Source organism: Prionailurus viverrinus, chromosome B3, assembly GCF_022837055.1.
Source record: "Prionailurus viverrinus isolate Anna chromosome B3, UM_Priviv_1.0, whole genome shotgun sequence".
NCBI lineage: Eukaryota > Metazoa > Chordata > Mammalia > Carnivora > Felidae > Prionailurus > Prionailurus viverrinus.
In genome coordinates this window covers 53,082,507-53,099,545 of record NC_062566.1, presented here as the reverse complement: position 1 = coordinate 53,099,545, position 17,039 = coordinate 53,082,507, and the positions used below count along the sequence as shown (strand labels likewise).

General features: G+C 37.2%; 1 long non-coding RNA gene across 1 annotated transcript; it reads right to left on the bottom strand.

Moving 5' to 3' along the window:
- Nucleotides 1-8,827: 8,827 nt before the first annotated feature.
- LOC125168374 (uncharacterized) lies at nucleotides 8,828-15,643 on the bottom strand. The gene is made up of 3 exons (XR_007153112.1): nucleotides 15,627-15,643; nucleotides 14,823-14,899; nucleotides 8,828-9,119 (listed from the first exon to the last, which is right to left on the bottom strand). It is a non-coding gene; the product is annotated as an uncharacterized LOC125168374 (long non-coding RNA).
- Nucleotides 15,644-17,039: the final 1,396 nt, after the last annotated feature.

Sequence of the window (17,039 nt, the reverse complement as noted above, 5' to 3'; positions counted from 1 at the left end):
CGGTATTGGTTTCATTTCCTCCACATATGTGAGCCTCCAAAATTTAGACAGTATTTCCAAATGGTTGTATGTCATTATAGTATACTTACCAGTAGAGAGAAGAAAAACTTTAATATAACTTTAAACATTTTTCTCAAATAAAATAGATTTTATAATTTCTATACATCTATAGTGAAGCAGCAGGAAGGGAAATTAAGGAATAAATACCTTTTCAATTGTGCCAAAAACCATAATATAATTAGGAATTAATCTAACCAAAGATGTGAAAAACCTTTACTCAGAAAATTATAAAACACTGATGAAAGGAATTAAAGGGGATATAAGGAAATGGAAAGACAGTCCATGCTAATGGATTGGAGGAACAAATACTGTTAAAATGTCTACATTACCCAAAGCAACATAACACATTTAATGCAATCCCTATCAAAATATCAACAGCTTTCTTGGAGCACCTGGATGGCTCAGTCAGTTAAGTGTGGGACTCTTGATCTTGGATCAGGTCATGGTCTCATGGTTTGTGGGATCAAGCCCTATGCTGACAGTACAGAGCCTGCTTGGGATTCTTGCTCTACCCCTTCCTTGCTCATTGCACTCTCTCTCTCAAAATAAAATAAAAAAAATAGCAACAGCATTTTCACAGAGTTAGAATAAATAATCATAAAATGTGTATGGAACAAGAAAAGACTCTGATGGCCAAGGCAATCTTGAAAAAGAAAAGCAAAGTTGGAGGCATTAAAACTCTAGACTTCAAGTTATATTACAAAGCTGTAGTGATCAAAGAAGTAGACACAGATCAATAGAATAGAAAATCAAAAAATGAACTGACAACTATATGGGCAATTAATCTTTTATAAGTTTTACTTTGAGAGAGAGTGAATGCATGTGGGCATGGGAAGTGTGGAGAGAGGGAGAGAGAATGCAGGGCTTTAACTCAGTAATATTCAGATCATAACCTGAGCTGAAATCAAGAGTCAGATGCTTAACCAACTGAGCTACCTATGCACCCCTAATTTTTATTTTTTTTAACAACATTAATTATTTTTCAAAGTATATTTATTTTTAAAAGCATTTATTTATTTTGAGAGAGGAAGACTGAGAACAGAGGAGGGGAAGAGGAAGAGAGATACTCCTAAGCAGTCTCCATGCTGTCAGTGCAGAGCCTGACCCCGGGCTGGATCTCATGAACTGTGAGATCATGACCTAAACTGTAATCAAGAGTCAGATGCTTAACCAACTGAGCTACTCAGTTTCCCCCATAGGATTTCATTCATTCATTAATTCATGCATTCTTAAGAAAGTGCTTGCTTCTTTTTTTGTTGTTGGGAAAACTGGACAGCAACATTCAAAAGAATAAACCTGGACCATTTTCTTACACCATACACAAAAATAAATTCAAAATGGATGAAAGACCTAAATGTGAGGACTGAAACCCCTAAAATCCTAGAGAGTACACAGGCAGTAACCTCTTTGACATCAGATATCGCTACTTCTTACTGGATGGGTCTCCAGAAGCAAGGAAAACAAAAGCAAAAATCAGCTGTTGGGACTTCATCAAAAGAAAAAGCTTCTGCAAAGCAAAGGAAACAATCAACAAAAGTAAATGGCAATCTACACAATGGGAGAAGATATTTTCAAATGATATAACAAATAAAGGGTTATTATCCAAAATATATAAAGAACTTATAAAACTCAACACCCAAAAAAAACAATCCAGTTAAAAAACGGGCAGAAAACATGAATAAGACATTTTTCCAAAGAAGACATGCAGATGGCCAAAAGACACATGAAAATATGCTCAAAATAACTGATCATCAGGGACATACAAATCAAAACTACAATGAGGTATCACCTCACACCTGGCAGAAAGGCTAAAATCAACAACACAAGGAACAACAGGTGTTGGTGAGGATGCGCGGAAAGGGGAGCATTCCTACATTGTTGGTGGGAATGCAAACTGGTGTATACATTGTGGAAAACAGTATGCGGGTTCCTCAAAAGTTAAAAATAGAACTACCCTACAATCCAGCAATTGCACTGCTAGGTACTTACCCAGAGGATACAAAAATACTGATTTAAAGTTCATAGCAGCATTATCAACAATAGCCAAATTATGGAAAGAGCTCAAATTTCATCAGCTGATGAATGGACAAGGAAGAGGTGGTAAATATACAATAGAATATTTTTCAGCCACTAAGAAGAATGAAATCTTGCCATTTGCAACAACATGCATGGAAATAGAATGTATTATGCTAAGCAAAAAAAAATATCCCATGATTCCACTTATATGTGGAATTTAAGCAACAAAAATGATGAAGATTGGGAAAAAAAAAGAGAGGCAACCCAGGAAACACACTCCTAACTATAGAGAACAATCTGAGGGTTATTGGAGAGGGAGTGGGTGGGAGGATGGTTAAATAGGTGATGGGATTAAACAGGGTACTTGTGATGAACACTGGGTGTTATATGTAAGTGATGAGTTACCAAATTCTACACCCAAAACAAAAAAAGATGTAAGCTTTGCAAATATTTCCCATTCTCTGGGTTTTTCATTTTATTTATCATTTCTATGTGCAGAAGCTTTTTAGCTTTATGTAGTCCTATTTATTTATATTTGATACTGTTGCTTGTACCTTAATCTAAGAAATCATGTCCAAGACCCAGGTCAAGGAGATTTTGTCATGTTTTCTTCTAAAAGTTTTGTGGTTTCAGGACTTACATTTAAGTCTTTAATTTTGAGTTAATTTTTGTGAGTGGTTTAAGATAGGGGTCTAATTTCCTTATTTTATATATTCAACTTCTCCAGTATCATTTATTGAAGGGACTATTTTCTCTTCATTGAGTATTATTTGGCTCCCTTGTTTGTTTGTTTTTTTTTTAACGTTTATTTATTTTTGAGACAGAGAGAGACAGAGCATGAACGGGGGAGGGGCAGAGAGAGAGGGAGACACAGAATCAGAAGCAGGCTCCAGGCTCTGAGCCATCAGCCCAGAGCCTGACATGGGTCTCGAACCCACAGACCGCGAGATCCTAAACCTGAGTCAAAGTCTGACGCTTAACCGACTGAGCCACCCAGGCGCCCCTTGGCTCCCTTGTTAAATATTAGTTGAGCATATATAGATGGGTTTATGGGCTCTCAATTCTGTTGCTCTTAATTGGTCTCTTTTTATGCCACTAACATACTGTTTTGATTACTAAAGCTTTATACTTGAAACCAGGAAGTGCGTGGCATCCTGCTTTCTTTCTCAGGATTGCTTTGACTATTCCAGATGTTTTATGGTCTCATAAAGTTTAGGGTTTTTTTTTTTTTCTACTTTAGTTAAAAAAAATACATTGGAATCTTTTTTTTTTAATTTTTTTTTCAACATTTATTTGTTTTTGGGACAGAGAGAGACAGAGCATGAACGGGGGAGGGACAGAGAGAGAGGGAGACACAGAATCAGAAACAAGCTCCAGGCTCTGAGCCATCAGCCCAGAGCCCGACGGGGGGCTCGAACTCACGGACCACGAGATCGTGACCTGGCTGAAGTCGGACGCTTAACCGACTGCGCCACCCAGGCGCCCCAAAAAAATACATTGGAATCTTGATAGGGATTTCATTAAATCTATAGATGGCTTTGGATAGTAAGGACATTTTAATATTTTCCAGTCCATGAACATGAGATATCTCTCCATTTATTTGTGTCATTCTCCGTTTTTTAAAATCAGCATCTTATAGCAGAGCTCTTTCAACTCCTTGGTTAAATTTATTAGCATTTTGTTGTTATTTGATGCTATTTTAAGTGGGATTGATTTCTTTTTCAGATAATTTGTTAGTGTATAGACATGTAACTGATTTTTGTATGTTATTTTTGTATACTGTAAATTTCATTTGTTGATTAGATCTAAAAATTTGAGGGTAATGTCTTTAGGATTTTCTATATGTAAAATTAGTTCATCTGTAAATACAGACAATTTTACTTCTACATTCCAATTCTGATGTCTTTTTTTTTTTTCTGATTGCTTTGATTTGTTCTTCCAGTACTATGTTAAACAGGAGTAGAAGTAAACATTTATTCCTGATACAGGAAAAGCTTTCAACTTTTCACCACTGAGTATGATGTTAGCTGTGGGCTTGTCAGATATGGCATTTCTTACATTGAGGTATGTTCTTTCTATACTTAATTTATTAACAATTTTTATAATGTTGAATTTTATAAAAGGCTTTTTTTCATCTCGAGATGATCACAGGATTTTCTATTAATGTGCTGTATCACATTGGTTTATTTGCATCCTTGTCAGATAACTGTCACTTGAACATGGTGAATTATGCTTTTAATGTTTTGACTTCAGTTTGTTAGTTTTGATAATTTTTAAAATCTACCTTTATCAGGGCTATTGACCTGTCATATTTGTTTGCCTTGAACTACCCTTGTCTTTGGCATCAGCCTAATGGTATCCATTCCTTCAATCATAGTGTGTGTCTTTAAGGCAAAAATATATATATCTTGTACACATTGTATTGTTGAATAAAAAAGGCTCTCCTATACAAAGGAATTATTCACAGGTAAGGACTTACTGCCATTTTGTAAATTTTTTTCTTGCTCTGTGTAGATTGTTTCTTGTCTCTTATTCTGCTTTTGTGTGTGTGTTTTGATGTCTTTTGTTAGTATGCTTTGACTTCTTTATCATGTTCTTCTGTGTGATTACTACAGGGTTTTCCTTGTTACCATGAGGCTTACATAAAATCTACCCTATTTTAACCAATAATAACCTAACTTTGACAGCATTCCAAAACTTTATTACTTCTCTTCCCCTCACACTTTCCATTATTGATATTATAGTTTGCATAATTTTATATTTCTTGCCCATAATATATTAACAAAATAACCATAACTAAAATAATTAACTTTTAGTCTAGAGTAATAAGTGAATTACCCAGTGAGTTTCGCACTACTTCTTATGCTTTCATGATGTTAATTAGCATCTTTTTCTTTCAACTCAGAGAACTGCCTTCATTTCTTGTAGGGCATGTCAGATCCTAATGAATTCCCTCTGCTTTTGTTTGTTCAGGAAACCCATTATTGCTTATTTATTTCTGAAGGAAGGTTTTTACAGTTATAGAATTCTTGGTTGACAGGCTTTTTTCTCTCAGTAGTTTGAATATGTCAGTACCTTCTCTCTCCTAGTCTGGAAAGTTTCTATTGAGAAATCTGCCTGGGGTCTTTGGGGCCTTATGGATGTGGATATTCATTTCTCTTTCCATTTTTGGCAAGAGTCCAGCTATTGTTTTAAATTCACTTTCTGTCCTTTTTATCTTCTATTTCTGGAATTCCTATGAGATGGATTTGTTTCCTTTGATTGTGTCTCATAGTCTTGTTAGCTTTCATCCCCTTTTCCATTTTTTCTTTTTGTTCTTCTGACTGAATAATTTCAAATGTCCTATATTCTATCTCACTAATTCTAGCTTCTGTAAGATTGAGTCTGATGTTGAAACTCTATCAAATTCTTCAGTTCAGCAATTGTATTTTTCAGCTCTAAGGTTTCTGGTGGTTTTTTATTTGTTGATCTTCTCATTTTGCTTATGTATTACTTTCCTAATTTCCTGCAGTTGTCTGTGTTTTTGTATAGTTCACTAAACGTAAGAGGATTAATTTGAATTCTTTGATAGTTTATAGTTATTGGGGTTTGTTTTCTTTGGTAGTGTAATGTTTACCTGATTATTTTGTGACCCATTATTCCTAATGTAGGTATATGAATATTTGAATAAGCAATCTTCCATAGTTTATACATTCAATTTGGAAGAGGCAGTCCTTTATCCATCCTCTTGGCTTAGAGTTCTGGATGTGTCAGCTGGTAACATCCTTGGGCAAGATTAGCCTTGCTCTCAGGGTCTGAGAACACTTGAATTGGATTTCTGGCTTTTTTCACCGTCCAAATGAGATTCTAGACCAGGCTTCTTGATTGCCTGGTTCTCTGGTCAGGCTACCTGGGTGGTGGAGACTAGGTACTATATTCAGCTGCATGTGGGGCTATAAATTTACTTTCCTGTGCTGGCATGGCATCAAGGTTTATACTTCTCATTGTTTGGGGACCTGACTCAGGAAAGTATGCATTCAATAATACCCTGTCCAGATGGAAAAAGCCATCAGCTGTGTTCTCTGTAGGTCAGTGCCACTGTGGGTTAGGCTATGTAGCTTCTTATATGCTGTGGTTAAGTAATCTGGTTGTACAAGGTGAAGGCACTGGATGTTCACTCTGGTCTTTTTTTTCCCACTGGAGGAACCATGGGTTCAGGGGAGAGCTCTTGGTGTGCTGGGTCTGGGGGAGGGGCAAGGCAGCTAGTATATAGCTGCTCCTCTTTTCCAATGTGGTCATCTTCAGGACTGTGGTGCAGGGGCAGGTTTCACTCCTGTGTTCTAAGATTTTCTAGTGGTGTTTGTCCATGAATAGTTGTTCATTTGTGAATAAAACATATGTCCCCAGGTTTTAGAGACAAAAGAAATTTGAAAAAATTAACTAAGATCATGATGTAGTTATAGAAGAGCTAAACAAAGAAGGAATACACGTAAATTATTCAGAATTATCCTGGGGTGCCTGGGTGGCACAGTGTGTTGTGTGTCCAATTTTGGCTTATGTCGTGATTTCATGATTCATGAGTTTGAGCTCCACGTAAGGCTCTCTGCTGTCAGTCCAGAGCCTGCTTTGGATCTCTTGTCTCCCTCTCTGAAAAATGAATAAACATTTAAAAAAGAATTATTTAATTGCTGGGCTGTAAATATGGTTCCATTGATTTTTTTCATAAATAAGAAATTCTGTGAGCTATTCATTTAACATAAATATACGTGGATGTTTATATACTGCCCACAAATTAAATCACTTCTGTCTTCTCAAAGGGCAACAACAGATTCCCATTTCTCAGTCATTCCCACCTCTAAATGCAACTCCTGTTTGGACTATTTGGATTGCTATAGCCACTGTGTGATTGATGACCCACAGACTGTAATCCTATTTGCAACAGGAAGAAAAATGTCTCCCCTGAGTTTAACAAGTACGGACATTGTAGGCTAACCTGAGGACCCCTGCCTATTCTTCCACCACTGTGGCTTTACTGGGCCCAGCATCATGCTTGTAGGAGATTCCAATACAAGTTATCTGTGGCTTGGAAGTCATCTTTTTAAATATCAACCCCATACTTTTAATGTTCCAGATTATTTACACTATGTAAAGTGACAGTTAACTGGGAATTACAAGTGATCCAATCCTTACTGTGACTGCAATGCATTCAGGCAATATTTTTTCACATGAACATTTTGTTGCATCCGTTTTTGACCATTTCTGCCTGTCTTCATTCACTTGCTCTTATAGTTTTTAGTCTAGTATGTAACGACCCTGAGGATTCTTTTGTTCCCTTAAAGCGATTTTCTCACCTTCCCTAGAGTTTTGTAGTATCTTCCCAAGCTAGAAGAGACAAGGATACCACAGGGAGAAAAATGCCTGAAAACTGTTCTATTATGGCAGTTCACTTAATCTTTTGTTTTCTATATTCTATGACTGCTGTATAGCTGCATTGGCTTTTCCAGTTCAGTCCTTTGTTCTCCAGTGGAGTCAGGCTCTATTTGTTTAGCAGACAAGGAGAACCATGAATAGGAATATGCAGAACTTCAGATGTATATATTACAGAGACATCCAAAGAAATATTTTCATTTAGAACTATCTTATTTCAAAAAGTCTAATATACTTTGCAATCTTCAATAAGAAATTACTGGCACTCCTCCATGATTACCTCTAGATCAGATTTCCTATGCAAGGCAGATCACTTACCTGGGTACATGTGGTTTTCATGCTGAAGGGCTAAAGTTTCACCCTCTGATCATAAACAAGTGGCCCCGTATCAATATTAAATTTTTCACCATATCCAGCTATTTGCCTATGTATTCTGAATGTTTTTCTGCAGAAAATGATGTTTCTGTACTTTGATGAAGTTACATGTGCACAATGTCCTAGGCACCTCGGTGAAAACGTAAGTTTTCTAATGAAATATATGGTATAGAATCAATGTCCATGGTAGATTCCAAAGGCCCATGGGTCAGTAGATCCCAGATTTATGGTAGCAATGATTAAATCTGATAATGTTTAAGGTTCCAGTTCAAAAGCTCCTGAATATACCCTCAACAGCTACTTACAGAACAATTCCCTCTGAAAGTAATTCAGAAGCTAGCTGAGCAACTCCTACACATTGGGTGAACAAGGAAAACAAAACACATCCACATGTGTACGAGAAGCAGAGACACATGCTTATCACAAACCCCATCTCTGGCATGACAACACATAATCTTGAGGTAATTCACAACTCTCAGCTTCACCCTGAGGAGTAAAGGGTTTGGATCCCACATCTGGTGCTCCAATTTTTAAAATTGTCATTTGAGACATGGGTTGCCCAAACATCAAGCTATGATGGCTCCTGTGACTGAAAAGACAGTCATGGTAAGCCTTCATGAGTCCTTCAAGAACAACCATCACCCAGCACAAAGGCAGCACACTGATATGTGCCTAGCCTTTCTACAAAGCAGTCCTATTTGTTTGTCTTAAAAGCTTCAGCCTCAGGAGCAGGCTTCTAGGTTCACACATATCTAGGGGCCAACAGCAATACTTTTCAGAGACCAGGGAGGTCAGCAGGCATCACCTTCGTGCTCTCCCTCTGTCTTGCTCCAGTATCTATTAAAAAAGAGCTTGTGTACATGTTGGCTGCCTCAGTTTTTGTGGCTTCCACCAGTGGGACATACCTTGTTAGCCTAGATCTGGTGGCCAGTAGGTTTTACATTCACACGTCACAGGACTGTAAGAAACAAAAAAAACAGGCCTTAATTAGGCATACCCATGGGCATAGTGTAGTAGCAACAGAGATTCCCAGTCTTTCCATGAAAGCAGCCTATTGCTTATCTCAAATTGGATGACTGTCTCTCAGGTTTCAGCCTTTAACACAACCTTAAGGGATGAATGCAGTGCTCTCCAGAGATGTTGGATGCTAGCAGGTGTCTATTCACACTCTTCCTCTGGATGGCTGCAGGAACCTCAGGAAAGGAGCTTGTGCACACACCTGGCACCCCAGCTTTTGGGGCTTCCATACAGAGGACACATCTCTTGATAGGCATTAAGAAAAAAGAAGAAAAAAGAATATGTTTCAAATGAGAAGAATAAAGTCTCCAAAAAGTAAACTTTAATGGAGATAAATGAACCTGATAAAGAATTGAAAATAATAGTACAAAGATGTTCACCAATGTCAGATGAGTTACTGCTTGTGTTCTCTTCTAGGACTTTTATGGTTTCAAGTCTCACATTCAGGTCTTTAATCAATTTTGAATTTATCTTTGTGAATACTATAAGAAAGTGGTCACAATTTAGGAACTTCTTTGTAGATATGTCTCCTGTGGCAAGGGAAATAAAAGCAACTATTGTGATTACATAAAAATAAAAAGACTCTGCACAGTGAAGTAAACAAAACTAAAAGGCAATCTATGGAATGGGAGGATATATTTGCAAATGACATATCTGATAGAAGACTAGTATCCAAACTATATAAAGAGCTTAATCAACTCAACACCCAAAACACAATCCAATTAAAAAATGAGCAGAAGACATGGACATTTCTTAAAGGAAGACATCTAGATGACCAACAGACACATGAAAAAATGTTCATTAGGGAAATAAATGCAAATCAAAAATAACACAAGAAACAATAGGTGCACTGTTGGTTGGAAATGCAAACTAGTGTAGTCACTGTGGAAACCAATATGGAGGCTCATCAAAAAGTTGAAAATAGAACTGCCCTACAATCCATCAATTGCACTACTAGGGATTCACCCAAAGGATACAAAAATACTGATTTAGAAAGGCACATGCACCCCAATGTTTATAGCAGTGTTATCAATACCCAAATTATGGAAAGAGCCCAAATGTCCATTGACTGACTGACATACATATACACACACACACACACAATGGAATACTGGTGATCAAAAAAATGAAATCTTGCCATTTGCAACACGTGGACGTAACTAGAGTGTATTCTGCTAAGTGAAATAAGTCTGTCAGAGAAAGATGAATGTATGATTTCACTCATGTAGAATTTAAGAAGCAAAACAGGGGAACATGGGGTGGGGGAGAGAAGCAAACCAGAAAACAGACTCTTAACTAGAGAGAACAAACTGAGTGTTATTGGACAGGAGGTTAGTGGGGGGATGGATTAAATAAATGATGGGTATTAAGGGGGGCACATGTGATGTGCAAAGGCAGTTCTAAGAGAGAAATTCATAGCAATAAATGTAAATGATCTCAAACAACCAAACTTTTACGAACTATAAAAGAAGAAACTAAACTCAAAGTTAGTAAAAGGAGGTAAATAAAAATAAGGGTGGAAATAAATGAACGAGACTAAAAAGACAATTTAAAAACCCCACTCTTGGTTTCATGGGTATTTTTTATTTTTAATTTTTTAAATGTTTATTTATTTTGAGAGAGAATAAAAGAGCACAAGCAGGGAAGAGGGGAAGAGAGACAAGGAGAAAGAATCCTAAGCAGGATCCACTCTGTGAGTGCAGAGCCAGACATAGGGCTTGTTCTCACTTATGAACTGTGACATCATGACCTGAGCTGGAATCAAGAGTCATATACCTGATTGAGCCACCCAGATACCCTGTTATTTAAAAACAAAAAGATAAACAAAATGAACATTTAGTTATACTCACAGAAAATAGAAGACAAAACAAAGGCACACAAAAACAAAGGATCATGAGAGAATACTATGAACAATTATACACCAACAAATTGAACACCCTAGAGAAATTAATGAAATCCTAGGAACATACAACCTGTCAAAACAGAGTCAAAGAAATAAAAAGTCTGAACAGACTACTATTAAAGAGACTGAATCAGTAGTCAAAAATCTTCCAACAAACAAAGTCCAGGACCAGATGGCTTCACTGGTGAATTCTGGCTAACATTAAAAAATTTACTACCGGGGTGCCTGGGTGGCGCAGTCGGTAAAGCGTCCGACTTCAGCCAGGTCATGATCTCGCGGTCCGAGAGCTCGAGCCCCGCGTCAGGCTCTGGGCTGATGGCTCAGAGCCTGGAGCCTGTTTCCGATTCTGTGTCTCCCTCTCTCTCTGCCCCTCCCCCGTTCATGCTCTGTCTCTCTCTGTCGCAAAAATAAATAAACGTAGAAAAAAAAATTAAAAAAAAAATTTACTACCAATCCTTCTTAAGCCCCTCCAAAAAATAAGATGAGTTTGGAAGATTTCCTTCCTCTTTTATGTGACCAGCATCACCTTGATATCCTAACTAATCACACTACCAGAAAAACAAAACAAACCTCCAATCCAATATCCCCGATGAACATGGATACAAAAAATCTCAACAAAATATTAGCAAACTGATTTCAGTAGCACATTAAAGGTATCATACACCCTAATTAAGTGGGATTTATTCCAAGAAGCAAGGATGCTTAAACCTCTACAAATCAATCAACGTGATACTCCATTAACAGAATGAAGGATTAATGTTTCATGACCATCTCAAAAGATGCATAAAAAGCATTTTACAAAATTCAACATTCATCCATGATAAAAATTTGCAACATAATACAGACTATATATGGCATTCCCACAGCTAATGTTATATTCAATGGTGAAAAGCTGAAAGTTTTTCTCAAAGATCAGGAGCAAAACAAAAATGCTCATTCTTGCCACTCTTATGCAATATAATACTAAATGTCTTAGCCAGATCAACTTGGGATAGGAGGTGAAGGCATCTGAATTGAGAAGGGAGCACGATTGTCTGTATTCACAGTTGATAAAACCCTCATGATCCACTAAAAACTAGTAGAACTGATAAATAAATCCAGTTAAGTTTTATTTTTTTTTTAATTTTTGAAAAAGAGAGCATTAGCAGGGGGAAGGACAGAGGGAGACTCCCAAGCAGGCTCCATGTTGTCAGCACAGAGCTTGATGCAAGGCTCAGTCTCATGAACCATGAGATTAGGACTTGAGCTGAAACCAAGAGTTGGATTCTTAATCAACTGAGCTACCCAGACACTCCCAATCAAGGTTTAGTATACAAAATGAATATTTAAAAAAAAATCTACACACTAATAACCTATGAGAAATAAAAAATGAAAAAACAATCCCATTCATATTTGCATCAAATAGAATAAAATAGGAATAAATTTTACCAAGGTTAGACTTGAACATTGAAAACTATAAGACACTTATGAAAAGAATTGAACACACAAATAAAGAGAAAAACATTCCATGCTCATGAGTTGGAAGAATTGCTATTGTTAAAATGTCTCTTCTACCCAAAGCAAAATACAAATTCAGTACAATCCCTATCAAATTTCCAATGGTATTTTTCACAGAAATAATCCTAAAATTTGTAGGACCACAAAACACCCCAAGAGTCAAATAAATTTTGAAAAACAACAAATCTGGAGGCCTCACACTTCCTGATTTCAAATTATAAGCTATAGTAATCAAAACAGTGTGGTATGGCCATAAAAACAGACACATAGAGCATAGAATGTTTTTCCATTTCTTTGTGTCTTCAGTTTCCTTCATAAGCTTTCTATAGTTTTCAGCATACAAATCTTTTACATCTTTGGTTAGGTTTATTCATAGGTATTTTATGGTTCTTGGTGCAATTGTCAATGGGATCAGTTTCTTTATTTCTCTGTTGCTTATTGGTGTATAAAAATGCAACCAATTGCTGTACATTGATTTTGTACCCTGCAACTTTGCTGAATTCATGCGTCAGTTCTAGCAGACTTTTGGTGGAGTCTGTTGGGTCTTCCATGTAGAGTATCATGTGGTCTGCGAATTGTGTTTTTTGTTCAGATTATAAAATTTTAAGCTATTATAGGGAAATTGGAAAACACTAAATGGTTTAAAGAAGAAATAAAAAATGTATGTGTAATTCTACCATTAAAAATTTAAAAACAAGGTGGGGGGGCACACCTGGGTGGCTCAGTTGGTTAAGCGTCTGACTGATCTGATGATCACTCTGTTCCCAAGTTCAAGCTCCTTGTCAGTCTCTGTGCTGAGACCGCAGAGCCTGGAGCCTGCATCAGATCCTGTGTCTCCCTCTAGCTCTGCCCCTCCCCCACTTGTGCTTTCTGTCCCCAAAATAAATATTAATTTTTTTAATCAAAAAAAGAAAGAAATGGTGTTGAGGCACCTGGATGGCTTGGTCAATTGAACATCTGACTCTTGATTTCGGTTCAGGTCATGATCTCATGGTTTGTGAGGGCAAGCCCTGAGTCAGGCTCTGGGCTGACAGTACAGAGCACACTGACATTCTCTCTCTTCCCCTCCCCTCCTCATGTGTTCACATGCGCGTGCGCGCTCTCTCTCTCTCTCTCAAAACAAACAAATGTTAAAAAAATGGTGTTGGGGGATGCCTGGGTGGTTCAGTTGGTTAAACAGTCATGAAATTGAGTCCTGTGTTGGGCTCCATGCTGGGTGTGGAGCCTCTTAAGATTCTCTCTTCCTCTCCCTCTGCCCCTCCTCCCTCTCAAAAACAAAAACAAACAAAAACTCAAAATACAACAAAAAAGAAATGGTGCTAGAAAAACTGGGTAGACACAGCCAAAAGAACCTGGACCACTATCTTACACCATACACAATAATGAACTCACAATAGATTTGACTTGACATTAATGCTTGAAACCATAAACTCCTAGAAGAAAACATAACCAGACAAAACAGACCATGATGTTTTGCGTATGACCACAAGAGCAAAGATACAAGTGGAACTACATCAAACTGAAAAGCCTCTGCACAATAAAGAAACCATCAATGACAAAAAAGGCAGCCTACCACATGGGAGAAGTATTTGTAACCAGGTGTCAAATAAGGGGTTTATATCTAAAATATATAAGAAACTCATATACATCTCAACAGCAAGAACACCACAAATAGATTAGAAAAATGTCTATTTACTTCTTCTGCCCATTTAAACAATTTTTTTTAGATATTTGCTTATTTTTGAGAGAGATACAGAGCACAAGTGGGGGGAGGGCAGAGAGAAAAGGAGACATGGAATCTGAAGCAGGCTCTCTCTAGGCTCTGAGCTTTTGGCAAAGCCCCATGAAGGGCTTGATCTCACGAACTGTGAGATCATGACCTGAGCTGAAGTTGGACACTTAACTGACTGAGCCACCCAGGTGCCCCCCTCTGCCCATTTTTAAAGAACCCATATAGATGGCCAATAGTCAATATGTGATCTCACTTATATGTGGAATCTAAAAAGCATAAAAACAGGAGCGCCTAGGTGGCTCAGTCAGTTAAGCAACTGACTTAGGCTCAGGTCATGATCTCACATTCATGAGTTAGAGCCCCACATTGGGCTCTCTGCTGTCAGCATGAAGCCCGCTTGGGATCCTCTGTCTCCCTCTCTCTGCCTCCCCAGTTTGCGCTTTCTCTCTCAAAAATAAACATTAAAAAAAAACATAAAAGCTAGCATCATAGATACCCAGGAACAGATTGATGGTTGCCAGTGGTAGGTGAAGGGAGTCAAAACACACATACTCCCAGTTTTAAGATACATAAGTCCTGGGTTATAACGTACAGCATGGTGATTATATTTAACAATACTTTGTTACATATTTGAAATTAAAGGGATTGATATCAAAAGTTCTCATAAGAAAACAATTTGTAACTTTATGTTGTGGTGAATGTTAACTTATTGTAGTAATTTATATATATAAGTTATTATGTTGTACACCTACCAATACAATATTATATGTCAAGAATATCTCAATAAAAAAAAACTGATAATTTTCTCAGACTTACTTTAACGTCCAGTGAGTGTCCCAACACCATCATACGTGAACTCCTTTATATGCATTCTGCTCTGGTATTTTCTGGTTCTGAAATGGAAGTTGAATATTTCATTTTGCCCTCTTTGATTCCTCATTATCTGCCCTAGGTTTTGCTACCTAATTTGGTAAATGTCTTGATAAATTATCTCATTATATATGAATATCTGGAGGACTTAATACACAGATTCATATCAACAGTTTACGATGCCTTAACAATGAAGCTCTACTGACCTTCATTAAATTCCATATACTAGGATAAAATTCTATTACATATATTCCCTAGAAATCAGAGAACAGTATTAAAGTACTGGAATCTATTTATATTCAAGTTGTTCTACATGAAGCATAACATCATAGTTTAAGAAAAAATTTTAAGACCAAAATAATTATTAAAAATACATTTTCCACGTAACCAGATTGACCTCATTGATACCTTCCCATTTCTGAACTCACCACAGTTACTGACCACTAAGAGGTTCAAAAGGGAAATAGTCTCAAGGTTGACAAGCTAGAAGAACCTTCAAGTAACAGTTCTTATGGAATATTGAAAGATGTCCTACACTGGAGTTAGAAGTCTTCTTTAGGCCATAGCTATTCTGCCATTATTTTGAGAAGTATAACAGTTCTAAATTATCCCAAATGTATTGGGGATCTGAGATGGCATCTTGGTTTTCAGTAAGAGAGCCTAGGTGGCTTTTCATGGAACTGTGTTTTCAGAGAAAACACGCTTTCAGTTAATTTTTTTTGAGGAGTAGTATTAGGAAAGCCTCTTTACCCCAGCGAAAGTCCGTAAGTCACCTCTTGGAACAATGTCTTCCTCCTGAGGAAAGAAATAACTTTGATTTTCAGTATTTCTGTCTACCATACGAGAGAGACTGCCTTTAACTTCCTATTTCCATGATCACCCAATCTGTTTTATTCATTCCTTTTATACACATGGAATGGTCCTATATTGCTCATTTCTAAGACATACCTTCAATACTTGCTGGTGACAGGGGAACATAGTTGGCTGAATAGCCCATTACAAAAGTTTGGATATATTGTGGCATTCATGCCAAGGGCTACTGTCAGCCAATGAGTGTTCACAGTGGAAATATTTAAGCTGGGCAATCTCTGCATAACCTGAGTTGAGATTCCTTTAACTTCAGAGTTCCCTGGTGGTGACTGGCTTGATTATGCACTATTAGCTTCCTTTCCTTTCCTGTCTCATCTCACTATACTGGTATTTCCTGAAGATCACTACCCAAATAAACTATCTGTATCTGTGTCCTTGTCTCACTATCTGCTGCTGCTGAGGAAGGGTAAGCTAAGACAGCAGGAAACTGGAACCTCTTTGCCCCACTTTGGTATTGCCATGCCTTAATGTATGGATAACAGAAATACTATAGAAAAACTTACCTGACTTGGGATCAATATCCATTTCCATTTTTATATGTGAATATCCTGGTTCTATGAAAGTTCATGTAAATAAAAAGCTAATAGAAGTGTCCATTGTAGTCATCATTTCTGCCTTATTCAGTATTTGGGGCCCTTCCAGTTACAGGAGCCAGGAGCCAGAGGTTGACCACTGTTGGCAAAGCTCAACATCAGAATTTCTGTTGCACAGTGACTGACTTAGGAAGCCAAAATCAGCCATTGGTCACCTGCATCTGAACCATTGCTTATTCTGCCACCTCTATGTAATTCAGACTCAGGTATTTAAATAAAATAAGTGTCCAGGTTTTTTTACATTTGATTTCCGGGTTTACTGGGTTTTGGTATAGGACTAAAAACTACTGTGTTTTCCTATTGCATGGTGTGTATACCATGAGCAGCATTTCTACATTGCTGTCCTGGACCTTTGTGCTTTATGCTGAGGACTATCAGCTGTTTTTTAATAGCGTCTTTGTCTGGTTTTGGTATTGGGGTAATGCTGGCCTCATAGAAGATATTTAGTAGTTCTCCTTCCTCTTCCATTTTTTTTTGGAATAGGTTGAGAAGAGTAGGTATTAACTCTTTCTTAAATGTTTGATAGAATTCACCTGTGAAGTCATTTGGTCCTGGGTTTTTGTTTGCTGGGAGTTTTTTGATTACCAATTCAATTTCATTAGTAGTAACAAGTCTGTTCAAATTTTCTTTTTCTTTCTGATTCAGTTTTGGAAGATTGTTTCTAGGATTTTTTCCATTTATCCATATGTTGGTATTTAAT